This window comes from Nelusetta ayraudi, unplaced genomic scaffold (genome assembly GCF_046127955.1).
Source record: "Nelusetta ayraudi isolate G7.1 ecotype Tasmania unplaced genomic scaffold, CSIRO-AGI_Nayr_v1 ptg000047l, whole genome shotgun sequence".
NCBI classification, from domain to species: domain Eukaryota; kingdom Metazoa; phylum Chordata; class Actinopteri; order Tetraodontiformes; family Monacanthidae; genus Nelusetta; species Nelusetta ayraudi.
In genome coordinates, this window is record NW_027466097.1 from 1,497,784 (window position 1) to 1,511,470 (window position 13,687).

Below are 13,687 nucleotides of genomic sequence, written 5' to 3' on the forward strand. Positions count from 1 at the left end.
TGATGCAGACTCAATTGGTGGATCAACAATTATTTTGTGTCACACACCAGGGCGCAGTTCTGATAATGGCCACACTTCACATAAGTAGAAACATGTCCATTTTAATAATAATGATAATGTATGAAAGCTAGGCAATGTTATGATAGTTTTGGATATCATGATATATGACAGGCATTTTTACATTTGAATTGTCATTTGATATATTTTGATGCTCCAAACAATTTCATCCATTTGACTGATTTACTGATTTGTCTCCTCCATTTCATCAGCCAAAGATGGTCTGACAGCACAGGCCAGACATTATCAGACCCTGCAGGAGCTGTACAAGAAACCAAAACCCAACCAAGATGCTGTCTCCCAAATTCTTGACCTGCAGTTTCAAGCAAGAAGATCCTTCATTGATAGTGATGTTCTGAAAGAACAGGACAAGGCCAACAAAGATCCTGGATGCATATCCATGTGTCAAGGATCTTTATCGTGTAAGTGATTAACTTGTTTTGGTTTATGATGAAAAGCAAGCATTTTTGCAGATTTTAACACTGACTTGCATTATAGGCGATGAATGAGCTGCGGCGAATTCTGGATAAGGGCAACAGAAAATTCATTGATGAACTAAAAAAAGAGATGGGAAGACTTCTGCACCAATGTGTAATTTTATGGTGTTTGGAAAAAAAATGAAGTGATGAAGCCACGCATAACGCTGGATGTAGGTGAGTCATTTTGCTGTGTCTCTAATTGACTGTGTAGCTGTTTCCTTGGACATAGGATGGTTTATGTTGCGCTGAATGAATAGATGCAGAATGGTAATACTCTTCATGCTGAAAAAATAAGATTTTTTTGTGATCAACACAAACCTAATAAGACTCATTTTTAGGAAGACTAACTTTGAACTCAAAGTTGATTTGTTCTATTCCAGTGGAATATTCCATCGCGCTGCTCAGGGCACTCCCCACACCCTTTCCTTCACCAAGTCCACCACCGAAGAAGCTGGGACATGCCAGTGAGGCACTGCTTCATGTCATTCAGGTGAAAGTTTGTTCGCATTTTCTCACATTCAACACTTCATAGTTCCATGCATGGATGTGGCGTTTCCTTCTTCTTTTTCTTTAGCCAACAGAAGATCCCACAATGTACTCGCAGAAGAGGTCTTTCTGCACCTCTGTGTTGCTGTTTGATGGGACCCGCTGTCTCATCTGTCTTGGAGCCACGGAAGACTTGAGTGACGGTCTGCTTCATCTGATGGGTTACTACTACGCCCTGCACCTCACATATCCAAAAGTGTGTGGCAACCCATCTCTCTGTCATTCAGATAGAAGTGCTACAGGACACTATCCATGTGTGAGACACCACAGCCTCATACAAAAAAGACCATGGCAGAATGGAAAGATTTTATTGGGGAGTAGAGCTGTGTACTAGGCATAGGTAGTGATACACTCCCCTGGTAGTTGTAACTTGAGGGTGGGTGGGGGTCTGTTGGAACAAACATGTTATCAGTGGTGATAGGAACACAACACTATATGCTGTCCCCATACTGTTTTTGTTTTTTTTATGTCAGGGAATCTGAATCAATATTCAATAATGATGACGGTGAATATTGTAACAACACAACATTACTTGCATTCTAGAAATGATTGCTTGAGATTGTTTTAAGATGCAATGCCTTAGTGACGTTTTTATTACAAGGCAGTGAAGGCACTGTCAGCAATTTAAGTGAATAAATAGTTGTTGACAATATTAATTCTGTTTGCTGAATTATTTTTTTTTGGGGGGGAATGGGCGTAGGGGGAGTGGATGCTTTGTCTCATTTTGAGAAAAAAAAGCTAATATTGTGAACACTTAAATTAAGAAGAATTGCACTGTTAGTAGGTCTGGTTTTAAGATCTTTTCATTCAAATTAAGAAAGAAGCAAACGTGAAAAAAGAATTGAGAAGCTAGTATCAAGTTTATTTGACTTAGTACAGTCCTTTACTGTTTATTTCAAGAGTTTTTCCATTCTTCAAATGCCTAGATATATCGTCTTATTTTAAGAAATCTTACCAAATCTAAATATCTTACTGCATTGGCAGATAATTTGACTTGTTTCTAGCCTGTTCTTTCTCAATTTAAGTGTTTATTTCTTAGATATATTTTGCAGTGTGTGGACACCGAGGGGAGCTCTAGAATTGGCTCATTCAACCGACCAACGAGCCAATCAGCAGCGGCGTCACAGGCCCTCCTCCTTCTTTGTTCTCTCTCTCACTTTGACTTCTGCACTGGACAGCCAGGTTTGTGGAGGGAAGGTTGGAACAAAGTAAGGACGGGGTACCCCATACATTCATGTACGTAGAGTCACTAAGTCTTAAACTCACCAGGTTTGTATCGCTTATCGATAACCCTAATGCCATACAAGTCTATGAGGGTCATAGGTCAACTTTGTCCTAGGGACATGGGGCCACTTTCAGGTTCATCAGGATCCTCCTGGACGCACCCACACCAAATTTGGGGCTTCAAGCCCATGAGGAACCCCAAAACCCTCACTCTAATTCCAGCCTTATCGCTAACCCTAATGCCATACAAGTCTATGAGGGTCAATGGTCAACTTTGTCCTAGAGACATGGGGCCACTTGCTTTTTCATCAGGAGCCCCCAAGAAGCGCACACGCCAAATTTGGGGCTTCTAGTTCTTGAGGAACCCCAAAACCCTAACCCTAATTTCAGCTAACCCTAGTTTCAGCCTTATCGTTAACCCTAATTCAATGCAAGTCTATGGAGGTCAAAGGTCAAATTTGTCCTAGAGACATGGGGCCACTTTCAGGTTCATCAGGATCCTCCTGGACACACCCATGCCAAATTTGGGGCTTCTAGCCCATGAGGAACCCCGAAACCCTCACTCTAATTCCAGCCTTATCGCTAAACCCTAATGCAGTGCAAGTCTATGAAGGTCAAAGCTCAACTTTGTCCGAGAAACATCAAGTGTTTTTTTCATGAATCATTCATCAATGTTAAGAGTTTGCTTTGTGGAGAATTCACAATAAAAATACATTGACACTGTTAAAGATGGACTCAAGCACTATTATTGAACTATACTGTATTTTTTGAGTGATGTGAAGCTTTTGACAAGCGCTGCGCAAAGGAGGCCCATTTGTTTTTGTTTTTTTTCAGGGGGCCCAAAATTCCTGGCGGCGCCCCTGAGCGTTCATCTCCAGCACTAAGGCAGTGGAGCTGCCGGCCACGAGAGAAGAATTAACCAGTCCATTGAAACCATTTGTTTGGTCTAGTGAGTGGCAACAGTCCTTTGAGGATCTTAAGTGCCTTCTCAGCTGTAACCCTGTCGTGTCTGCTCCAAATTTTTCCTCATTGGCTAGAAGCCCCAAATCTAGCGTGGGCACTTCTTGGGGGCTCCTGATGAAAAAGCAAGTGTCCCCATGTCTCTAGGACAAAGTTGAAAATTCACCCCATAGACTTGCATTGAATTAGGGTTAACAATAAGGCTGAAACTAGGGTTAGGGTTAGGGTTAGCTGAAATTAGGGTTAGGGTTTCGGGGTTCCTCAAGTACTAGAAGCCCCAAATTTGGCGTGGGCGCTTCTTGGGGGCTCCTGATGAAAAAGCAAGTGGCCCCATGTCTCTAGGACAAAGTTGAAAATTCACCCCATAGACTTGCATTGAATTAGGGTTAACAATAAGGCTGAAACTATGGTTAGGGTTAGGGTTAGCTGAAATTAGGGTTAGGGTTTCGGGGTTCCTCAAGTACTAGAAGCCCCAAATTTGGCGTGGGCGCTTCTTGGGGGCTCCTGATGAAAAAGCAAGTGGCCCCATATCTGTAGGACAAAGTTGAAATTTCACCCCATAGACTTGTATGGCATTAGGGTTAGGGTCCAAGAGTACACATACACATTTTCTTTTGCTTTATTGATTTAAGCTCATCGTCTCCAGCTGCAAAGGTATAGAAAGCTTTCTGTGTTTTGATGTCGTGTGTGAGAAAACATCACTTTTTTCTGTAAACTTGTGTTATCATTGTCCTTCATTGAAAATGACACAATCTTTCATTTCATTGTTCAGATGCCGAACACCAAGGCATTCCGTCGCTCTCTGGCCATGAAACGACGCCTGGAGCAAAAACGGGATTGGACACCTTTTCCACCTCGGAAGGACTTTGAACGTCGTGAGTACTTCCACGTTCATGATTTCATGTTCTGCCTGTGTTGTTATCTTGTATTCCAAATAAATCTTACAAAAACATATTTAGATTTTTCTTTTTTGTCAATTTACACAGGGCGCGGTACTGGTCAGCGACCTGGGTGCGAAGATGGCCCGTTTTGCTCCTGACTGACAAAACAGTGCAAGTTCGTTCTTAAGGCCCAGCAACCAGACAAGAAGGTATGGGTCGTGATTTTGTCAAGCCACGAGTTTCTTTATGTTTTTGTTCTGGTGGTGGGAGACTCACATCTCTGTCCACTTGTGGATGGTTTTGTTTTCTCTCCCCGGGCAACAACCTTGAACACGGGCTTGTAACAGACTCCGCCCAGGATTTTGCTGCGCTACTGGCAACTGTGTTGGACCGCTGGCCCAAGGTTTGTTTATCTGCTGTGACAAACAAATTTGAACACATGAATGTCATCGCCACTTTGTTTTATCAATATCAAGTAATTCCATGATCCATAGTTCAATAACAAGAATATTCATGAATTTATTTTGCATTTTTATGTTTGTTTAGGTTTTTTTTTTTTATACAACTATTTTGTAGGTGTTTGTGCTTGACTTTCCACCTCGCCTGACTGTCAAGCCAGAACTACAAACAGCGCTACGTCAAGTATATCATCGTGTTGCTGCACGCATGGGTGTGTAAAATACATATTTTTGTTGTATTTTTTTCTCTTCAGTGACACTGTGCTAACAGATATTTCTTAGAATTGTGTGATTACATAATTGATTATGTGACACTTCTTCCAGGTTTAACATTTGTGTATATGGCCGATCACCTCCCCCTTCGTCAGCTGTACATGGTGGTGTTATGATGGTGTAAGTTTCTTCCTTCTTCAGCCTTACTTGCTCTTCATTTGATATGACAAATATATGTTAACATGTTGTTTTCTGTTTAGGTGCACCTCAGGACTGATTTTGGTGGAGCGTCTGCATGCTGCAGTGCTCCATCAGCTCGCACCCCCTTCACCTAGGCCAGGGGTGTTGTGCCACAACCAATCATCACCCAGGGTGTCTCCCAGAGTGGTTGTGACAGGTCCTGTCTACATGCCAGTGTATGGACCCGCTCCTGAATGGACTCTTGTTGGACAGGAGGTTGAGGTAACCTGTTCATCCCTCTTTTTTTTTTCCCCCCAATCGTGTATTTGTCAAACAGTGCAACTTTTTATTTTAAAAATGAACACTTATCCTAAGTTGAATCTGATTTCCTCTCCTCTTTTTTATAGACGGTACCAACAGCTGTTGAGACTGCATTTCACACAGACATCCCGTCCAATCCCGTGTGGTTCAGTGAGGCTAAGGCTTAATCTCTCCTGTCCTGTTTGTGGGGGCGCTAATCCCGTAAGAGTCAAGTAGGCGTAAGCAGCGGCCGGTGAATAAGACGAGTTAACAACGGAAGAGCACATGCAAGAACGGCGGAAAATACCAACAACGGAAAACAAATCAAAGACCCACCCGCAAGTTACCAGTCTAAAGTGTGGACCCACTTTGGCTTTTACGAGACGGATGACGGGAGGAAACTTCATAAAGAAAATGCAATCTGCAAGAACTGTTTTGCGAAGGTAAAATACAATGGCAACACTACGAATCTGCAGAGCTGCCTCGTTCGCTATCACCCGTCCCTTTTTTCCCAGAATTGTTCTCTTTTTTCACCACCTGTCCCGGGAAAGATAAAATCTCTCCCGGGACACAATTTGTCCCGTTTTTTATGGAAAATGACAAAACCTCATTTAATTTCCGTCTGTGGTCTAGATAGGGTTGCCAACCCTCCCGTAAAGTACGCGATTGTCCCATATTTGTCAACTAAAAAGCCTGTCCCGTAATGAACTGATGGGGGACGCACTTCACTTTGTCCCGTATATTTTGGGGACGCGGTTATTTATTTATTTATTTTGTCTGCATCATTTTTTTATTGATTTTCAGAATCGGGGCAGTGAAAGGATTTTTTCCCCTCTTTCATCTTCCCGTCGGTTTGTATATCCCAAGTCCCCAAGTTGAGATAAGACAAGTTGCTACTGACTTTACATTACCAGAAAGCACTGTCCTTGTTTACATGAAAGTTATTAATGTTCATGCACTTTAATATGTTTGCTTGTGCAGTGCACGTTTGTTTGTACATTATACAAAGTTTTGGAATAAATGCAAGATGACAGGCATTTTCCTTTTTATGGGTATTTTTTTCTTTTTCAGTCACATATCGTCTGCAAAATTTCGAAGATATCGTGTGTCGTGATGTTGTCATTGTCGTGGGCCAAATATCGTCACAGTATCGAATCGTGGGTTAGCCGTATCGCCCCACCCCTATTATCAACACAAGATCACATATGTACAGTACATGTACAGTTTAATTAGTGTGTTACTTTGTTTATGAATTAATTTCTTTATGTTCTTCCAGATGTCCAGCCTGAGACGTCGATCAGCACGCGTTGCCTCAAAAACCAAAACAAACAAGTGACATGTTGGTATTTGGGATATGTGTATTTCATTGTGTGCATCTTTGTGATAGGACAATAAATGCAGTTCTTTAAACGTTACTTTGTGTCCTTGTATTTGCAGGTGTGGGCAACACGTTCAACTGTCCACATGACTGAGTCTGCCTCCAGCAATGTCACAGCAGTACAGCAGGTTTGTACTTATTCATTTCCACTTCATCACCTGTGTGTGTTTTCTAGGCTTTACACCGATCTTATCGGCTGTATCGGATCGGCCGATATTTGGCATTTTTTGAAACGTTCATGATCGGGCGTCATGTCATGAATCACCGATCAATGACGTCATGGTCGCGTTGAAACTTTTTTAATCTGTCTCATTTCCTCCAAAGTAGTTTCACAGCATCGACATGTTTATTTGTTTGTATCCGAGTGTTATGTAAATGTATAGATTTGGGTTTACATTGTTGTCAGTTCCTTTTGTCTGCTGTGTGTCCGTTTGGGCACTAGATGGCGCAGTAGATCCTGTGTTCCCTTTTTTTTGCTTGTTCCAGGTGCGGAAAGGTGATTGGCTGGTGCCAATATTTAAGGAGGAGGACTTCAACACCTCGGTCTCTTTGTCCTTCTCCCAGCTCCCAACCAGAGGCCATGTGCCGCAGCAGCAGCATTCTGTGTTCAGCCATCAATTCTGTTTTGTAATCTATTTCAGTTCCCTTTGTGTCCACGTAGCCCGTAGGGGAGGGAAGCCATTTGTGTTGTGACCCTTTTCTCCTGTGTTTTAGTGAAGGAGGTTAGTTTGACTGTCATTTATTTGATTGTTTTCTTCATAGGTAAGATCCATAAGAGAGCCATTTAGTTTGTTGTTTTGGCCATGCCCTCCCTGACGCCAGTGCAATGATGGTGACGTTTAATAAAAACCATCCTGTGGACGAAGCACCTTTGTCTAATTTGAGAGCTGGGAGAAGGGGGGGAGCCTTTATGTTGTGTCCTGGTTCCCCCTAGGCCGGGGCATAACACCGAGAGCTAATGATTCATGATTCAAAAACCTTCATTTTCGTCTTCGTGCCTCTTCCTGTTTTGAGCACTGTCGCTATGTGACGGACAATAAAGTTTCTTTGAATCTGCAATATATGCAACGCTACAGTACCTCGCGGGGGAACTTTGGCAAAAAATTTCAACACCACAAATTTAATCAGGCACTTGGAAAAGATACACACGGAGGAGCATGTCGAGTTTAAGAAACGCAGCGCGGAGAAAGAAAAAGAAAAGCAAACTCTGAAACGGATGCTAAAGCAAACAACTTTAGACGGTGCTCCTGAGAAGGCAAGGGGTGTACAGAAACAAGTATTTATTGCCCCTAACGTGATTGGATCGGTGATCGGTGATCGGTTTATTTAAACTCACTGATCGGTGATCGGCACAAAAATCGTGATCGTGTAAAGCCTAGTGTTTTCCTTTCTATGTTTATTGGCATAAAATCACATCTTTCTTATTTTAATCAGGTGGAGGCGACGCCACAGATGACCAGAGCTGTGCCCGTGGTTCCTGTGGCTCCCGTGGTTGCCAGCACCAAGCCAGAGGAGGCCAGCACCGTCCAGGAGGCAACACAGAAGATCAACTAAGCTAAGGAGGCTTTTCTTTCTTCTTCTGTTGCCTCTGACTGCTCCGCTCGTTCTACGCCTCGCACATGTGATTTGTGATCCATCATCAGTTAGTACTAGTGAACATGCAGTGGCAGATCATGGCACTGGTTTTAGATTAGCCAAGGTTCTGCATGGTTCTTTTCATCAAGGCGAAACCGGTCACGGTTTAAAATTCCAGCACCAGCTGGCAACAGTGAGTCACTTCAGAAGAGCAAAACTCCTCACTTTGACATGGATAATTCTGACGTAGAGTTTGTCAGTGCTGTGACCAATGAAGAGTGTAACTTCTCTCCCCTTGATGTTGATGTTTGTTTAGACCTTTGCAAAAACTTGAAGATTCATTTGGACCGTGCGAGTTTTCCAATTTCTGATTGCAATGGCCCATTAGGTTCGCCATGTACAAATGAGAATTTAGAGGCTGATGGAAACTGCTTCTTCAGAGCCATCAGTCAAGCTGTGACTGGTTTATAGACACAGAAGTGGAAATTCAGGTTGCAGCAGATTGTTTACGATTAGATGTGTACACTTTTATCGATGGTCATGGGTTGAAGTACAGCTCTTGCAAGAAACAATTCTCACATTGTATATATTTATGGATGTATTTGTTTTATATGGAAGCAGTTACCATAATCCAAATTAAAATAAGAATATAATAACAGAAATGCTTTTTCATTTTAAGAACGAAGCTGCATTATTTGACTCATAATTAAAATGGTTAATAAGTCATTCAATCTGCATTTTCATTTTCTTCTTCAAGACTGCTCATTCTTGTACTTAATTCAAATGAAGGAAAACACATTTGAGATTTAATTTTCAAAACATGCACCAGCAAAGAGTTACCAAAATTCAATATGAAATGTAAAATTCAAAAATGAAAAAGCAATAGCAGAATGCTTTTTCATTTTAAGAACAAAGCTGCATTATTTGACTCATAATTAAAATCATTAATAAATATTCCTAAATGCATTTTCATTTTCTTATTCGTGTCGCACCTTTTATGACACAATCAAAAAGAAAACTGAGAGCATTGCTTTTTAATTTTCATGGTCCTGCCCTGCACAAGAGTTACCACAACTCGAAAACGAAATCGCAATCTCAAAGTAAGCGCGCGGCGCAGGAAAGTGACGTCAGCAGCTCTCCACCTCCGCTGTGGGTATGGCGGTATGACGCCAAGTGTCATTTGCCTCCTGTTATGTGTAAATTCTAATGTTTGTGAATTTAATAAATGTATATATATACTGTATATTTAAAAAAACAAAACAAAACAAAAAAAAGGTATAGCGGTATGACACCACTTTGCCATCGTTACTTTTCACGTCATTGAAGTTGCCGGTAAACGAGATTTAAATCGCCGAAAAACGTGGACCACTGATGGATCTTGTTGGTCGGACAGATTTGAGCATGGCGCACATTGACACAATTGTTCAAACCCTGCTGGATTTAGCTTCCCAGGTGGAGTTGAATAGTGTATCTGAATCTGATGCTCGGGACCGAGTTGAGCAGGTATTCTGCCGTCCCAGATACGGACGCAAACAAGGTTGCCCTAGCCAACCTATTGTCAGTTATGGAACACCTTGATGCACCAGCACAACATCAAAGCTAAAGCTATTTGTTACATGGGTGGAGTAACAGCTGTTCAGCGTCGGCCACCAGTCCATCCGTCGCAGGATGCGATGCAACGGATCAATCCGTCGACTGGTGGCAGATGCTGGTGCGAGATCTGTCAGTGGTCCACGTTTTTCGGCGATTTAAATCTCGATTACCGGCAACTTCAATGACGTGAAAGAAGTAACGATGGCAAAGTGGTGTCATACCGCCATACCTTTTTTTTCTTGTCTTTTCTTTTTAAATAAATAAAAAAAAAAAAAATATATATATATATATATATATATATATATATATATATATATGTATATATATATATATATATATATGTATGTATATATATATATATATATATATATATATATATATATATATATATATATATCTTCATTAAATTCACAAACATTAGAATTTACACATAACAGGAGGCAAAGGACACTTGGCGTCATACCACCATACCCACAGGTGGAGAGCTGCTGACGTCACTTTCCTGCGCCGCGCGCTTACTTTGAGATTGCGATTTCGTTTTCGAGTTGTGGTAACTCTTGTGCAGGGCAGGACCACGAAAATTAAAAAGCAATGCCCTCAGTTTTCTTTTTGATTGTGTCATAAAAGGTGCGACACGAATAAGAAAATGAAAATGTATATAGCAATATTTATTAATGATTTTAATTATGAGTCAAATAATGCAGCTTTGTTCTTAAAATGAAAAAGCATTCTGCTATTGCGTTTTCATTTTTGAATTTTACATTTCATATTGAATTTTGGTAACTCTTTGCTGGTGCATGTTTTGAAAATTAAATCTGAAATGTGTTTTCCTTCATTTGAATTAAGTACAAGAATGAAGAATGAGCAGTCTTGAAGAAGAAAATGAAAATGCAGATTGAATGACTTATTAACCATTTTAATTATTAGTCCAATAATGCAGCTTCGTTCTTAAAATTTAAAAGCATTTCTGCTATTGCATTTTTATTTGGATTATGGTAACTATCTGCTTCCATAGTTACACCTGTGTTACAGAATAGTAAATGCTTCAGCAGAGTTTTATGAGGGTGTTTTTTTTGTTGTTGTTGAAAGTGAAAATGTTGTTTTGAAAATGACTGCTTACAGGTCCATCTGTTTACTCTAACCAAGCATTCAGAACGAGTTGTCCAACACCGGTTTAATTTTTCAGGAATTGTTGACTTTAAAGAATCACGTTAATGTTCATTAATTCATGGAAGTGAAGAATAATTAAAGTAAATCTTAAAGTAACCTTGTGCTTCTGTGTTTCTCAATGTTTCAACAACATAGTTAAGTTCTTTCACATGGCTACTTTTATTTAACAGCTCTTTGCACACACGACCTTCAGGTCAAAAAGTAAATTCAGTAAATAGCATCACCGTAAGGATTGCGTAATAACAGAAACAAAGGAGTGCAGTAAATAACCAATATCCCTGTGTTTTTTAAAAGGAACACTAGAGATTTAACAATACACAAAATAACAGGAGGTTCACAACAATTTAGTGTCCATTCTCTGGATAGGGTCAGGGGGAGGCGCACTGCAGTGGAATAAGTGTCCATCCTGTGGAGAGGGTCGGGTGGTTTAGAGAGATGCAGTGATGGCCTCTCTTAGGTGCAAATACAAGTTCACAGCCTGATACGGATCTGTTGGTGGAGCAAGATGGGACTCAGCCATAAAGATGATACAGAGTTCATAAATATCTGGATTACATGGTACAGCCAGCCGAAAGACACATTCATTTTTGCACAGTTGAATGTGTTCATCTTCAACAGGGGAGAGAAAATCTGTTGTTCGCTAAAGTTCAGGAACAGCATGCATCACATTAGGCCGACCGCTGGGGACGTTCAGGTTTCTTGATGGCCTGATGTTGTGTGCATTCCACACCTGTGCAGTGTCATCCAACTCATCCTGTAGAAAATGTATACATTTAGGAAGAGCTGTGCCAGCAGAACATAAATAAAACACTAAATTACAGCATTCACACATGAGCAACCCCACCCTCTCCCTCCCTCCCTGTCTCTGTTCATCCCTCCCTCCCCCCCCCTCTTTCTCCCCATCTCTTTTCCTCTCTGTTTCTACCCTTCTGTTCCATCTCTCTCCCCTTCCATCTCTGTTCCTTTCCCTTTTCTACCCCTTCTCTTTAGCATTCTTTTTCCTTTCCTCCCATCTCTGTCTGTCTGTCTTCCCAACACCCCCTTCCCCGTTTCTGTCCTCCCTCCCCTCTCTCTCACTCACATATACATGCGCACAAAATGAAAATAAAACATTATTCATAAACTCACCTGTATGGAGGCCCATACAACAAAACTGCAGGAGACTTTTGTCCAGAAACTCGCCATCAAAATGCCCGTTGTCTCTGAGGCCTGATAACAAGGCTAACCAGAACTCCATGCGCTGGCCACGCAGGAAACCCCACCAATATTCAATTCTTTGATTGGCGGTGCTGGCCCCCTCCAAGTAACTATCGAGGGTGTCGTCTGGTTGAACAGGGACGAGGAAACGCTGGAAGCCTCTAACATGGCCATTTTCGGTTCCAAGGTCGCCTCAAACAACTCTAGGGCACCCCCCAAAACGCTGTACCGCTTCTATGTAGCACCCTTACTTTTGGGTCACTACTTGTTGTGCAAGCATTGAGCCAGATTATTTTTCTTGAAAAGCCATCAATACATCCATTCACACAAATACCATATGGCTTCAGTTCATCATATGAGTCCAGGTGCCAGATGAAGTTGAGAAGTTTGAGAAGTAATTCCTCCGTTTGAGACGCCCCGCTTGCCTTAATGACACTCCTCTTGGATCCAGCTCCTTCAAAACCAAACGCACAGACTCTTTTCTCACACGCAGTCCATTTTCTCTGCATTTAGCATACATCCACCTGTACCCGTGAAGCTGCCCAGGGTAATGTAGCTGGTTGCTAATGGATTCAAACAGGATCGCCAGGTCGGAATAGGCTTTGCGTGGCACGAGTCCCCTTGGAATGTACAGCTGCATCCCACTCTAGACTCATCAAACCCGACAAAGAAAACAAATCCTGAGTCACTAAATATTAAGAAGGTGATTAAAAGGATTGGTATGTTTGATGTATGGAGGGATTTTCATCCATCCACTAAACAATTGACTTTTTACTCTCACCCTCATTCAGTTTACTCGACGACCGATTATTTCTTTATGTTCAGAACAGACAGACACAGGGTTTTAGATTGTAGAATTGCTGTTAGCGACATATCAGATCACTCAGGTGTATATGTGAAAATAAATGTAGGTCACCCACACAAAAACACTTTTTGGAGACTCAACACCTCCCTATTAAATGACACCCGATTTGAAGATTACATTAGGAAAGAAATGAAGGAATATACAAACCTTAACGGTAGCACAGTGACGTCACAGAGTATTTTATGGGATGCTGGAAAAGCAGTATTGCGTGGGAAGATTATAAGTTGGACATCACAAAGGAAAAAAGAAAAACTTAAACACCTTAACAACTTGACAAGTAAATTAGACTCACTGGAACGGAAGCACGTAGAGACTAACGACCCCACCTTATTGGAACAAATAACCGTAGTAAAATCAGAACTAAATAAGAAACTGAACGACCAGGAGGAACTTACACTTAAGTATATCAAACAAACCCACTATGAAAATGGACCCCGTGCTAAAAAACTCTTAGCCTGGAGACTTAAAAAACAACAGTCTGGAAGATCCATATATAAAGTAAAGGACCCGGTCACCAACCAGATGTGTTATAAGCCAGAAGCAATACATAAGTCTTTTGAATCATACTACAGGAATTTATACACTCAACCCGAATTAGCAGAAGCAGTAAC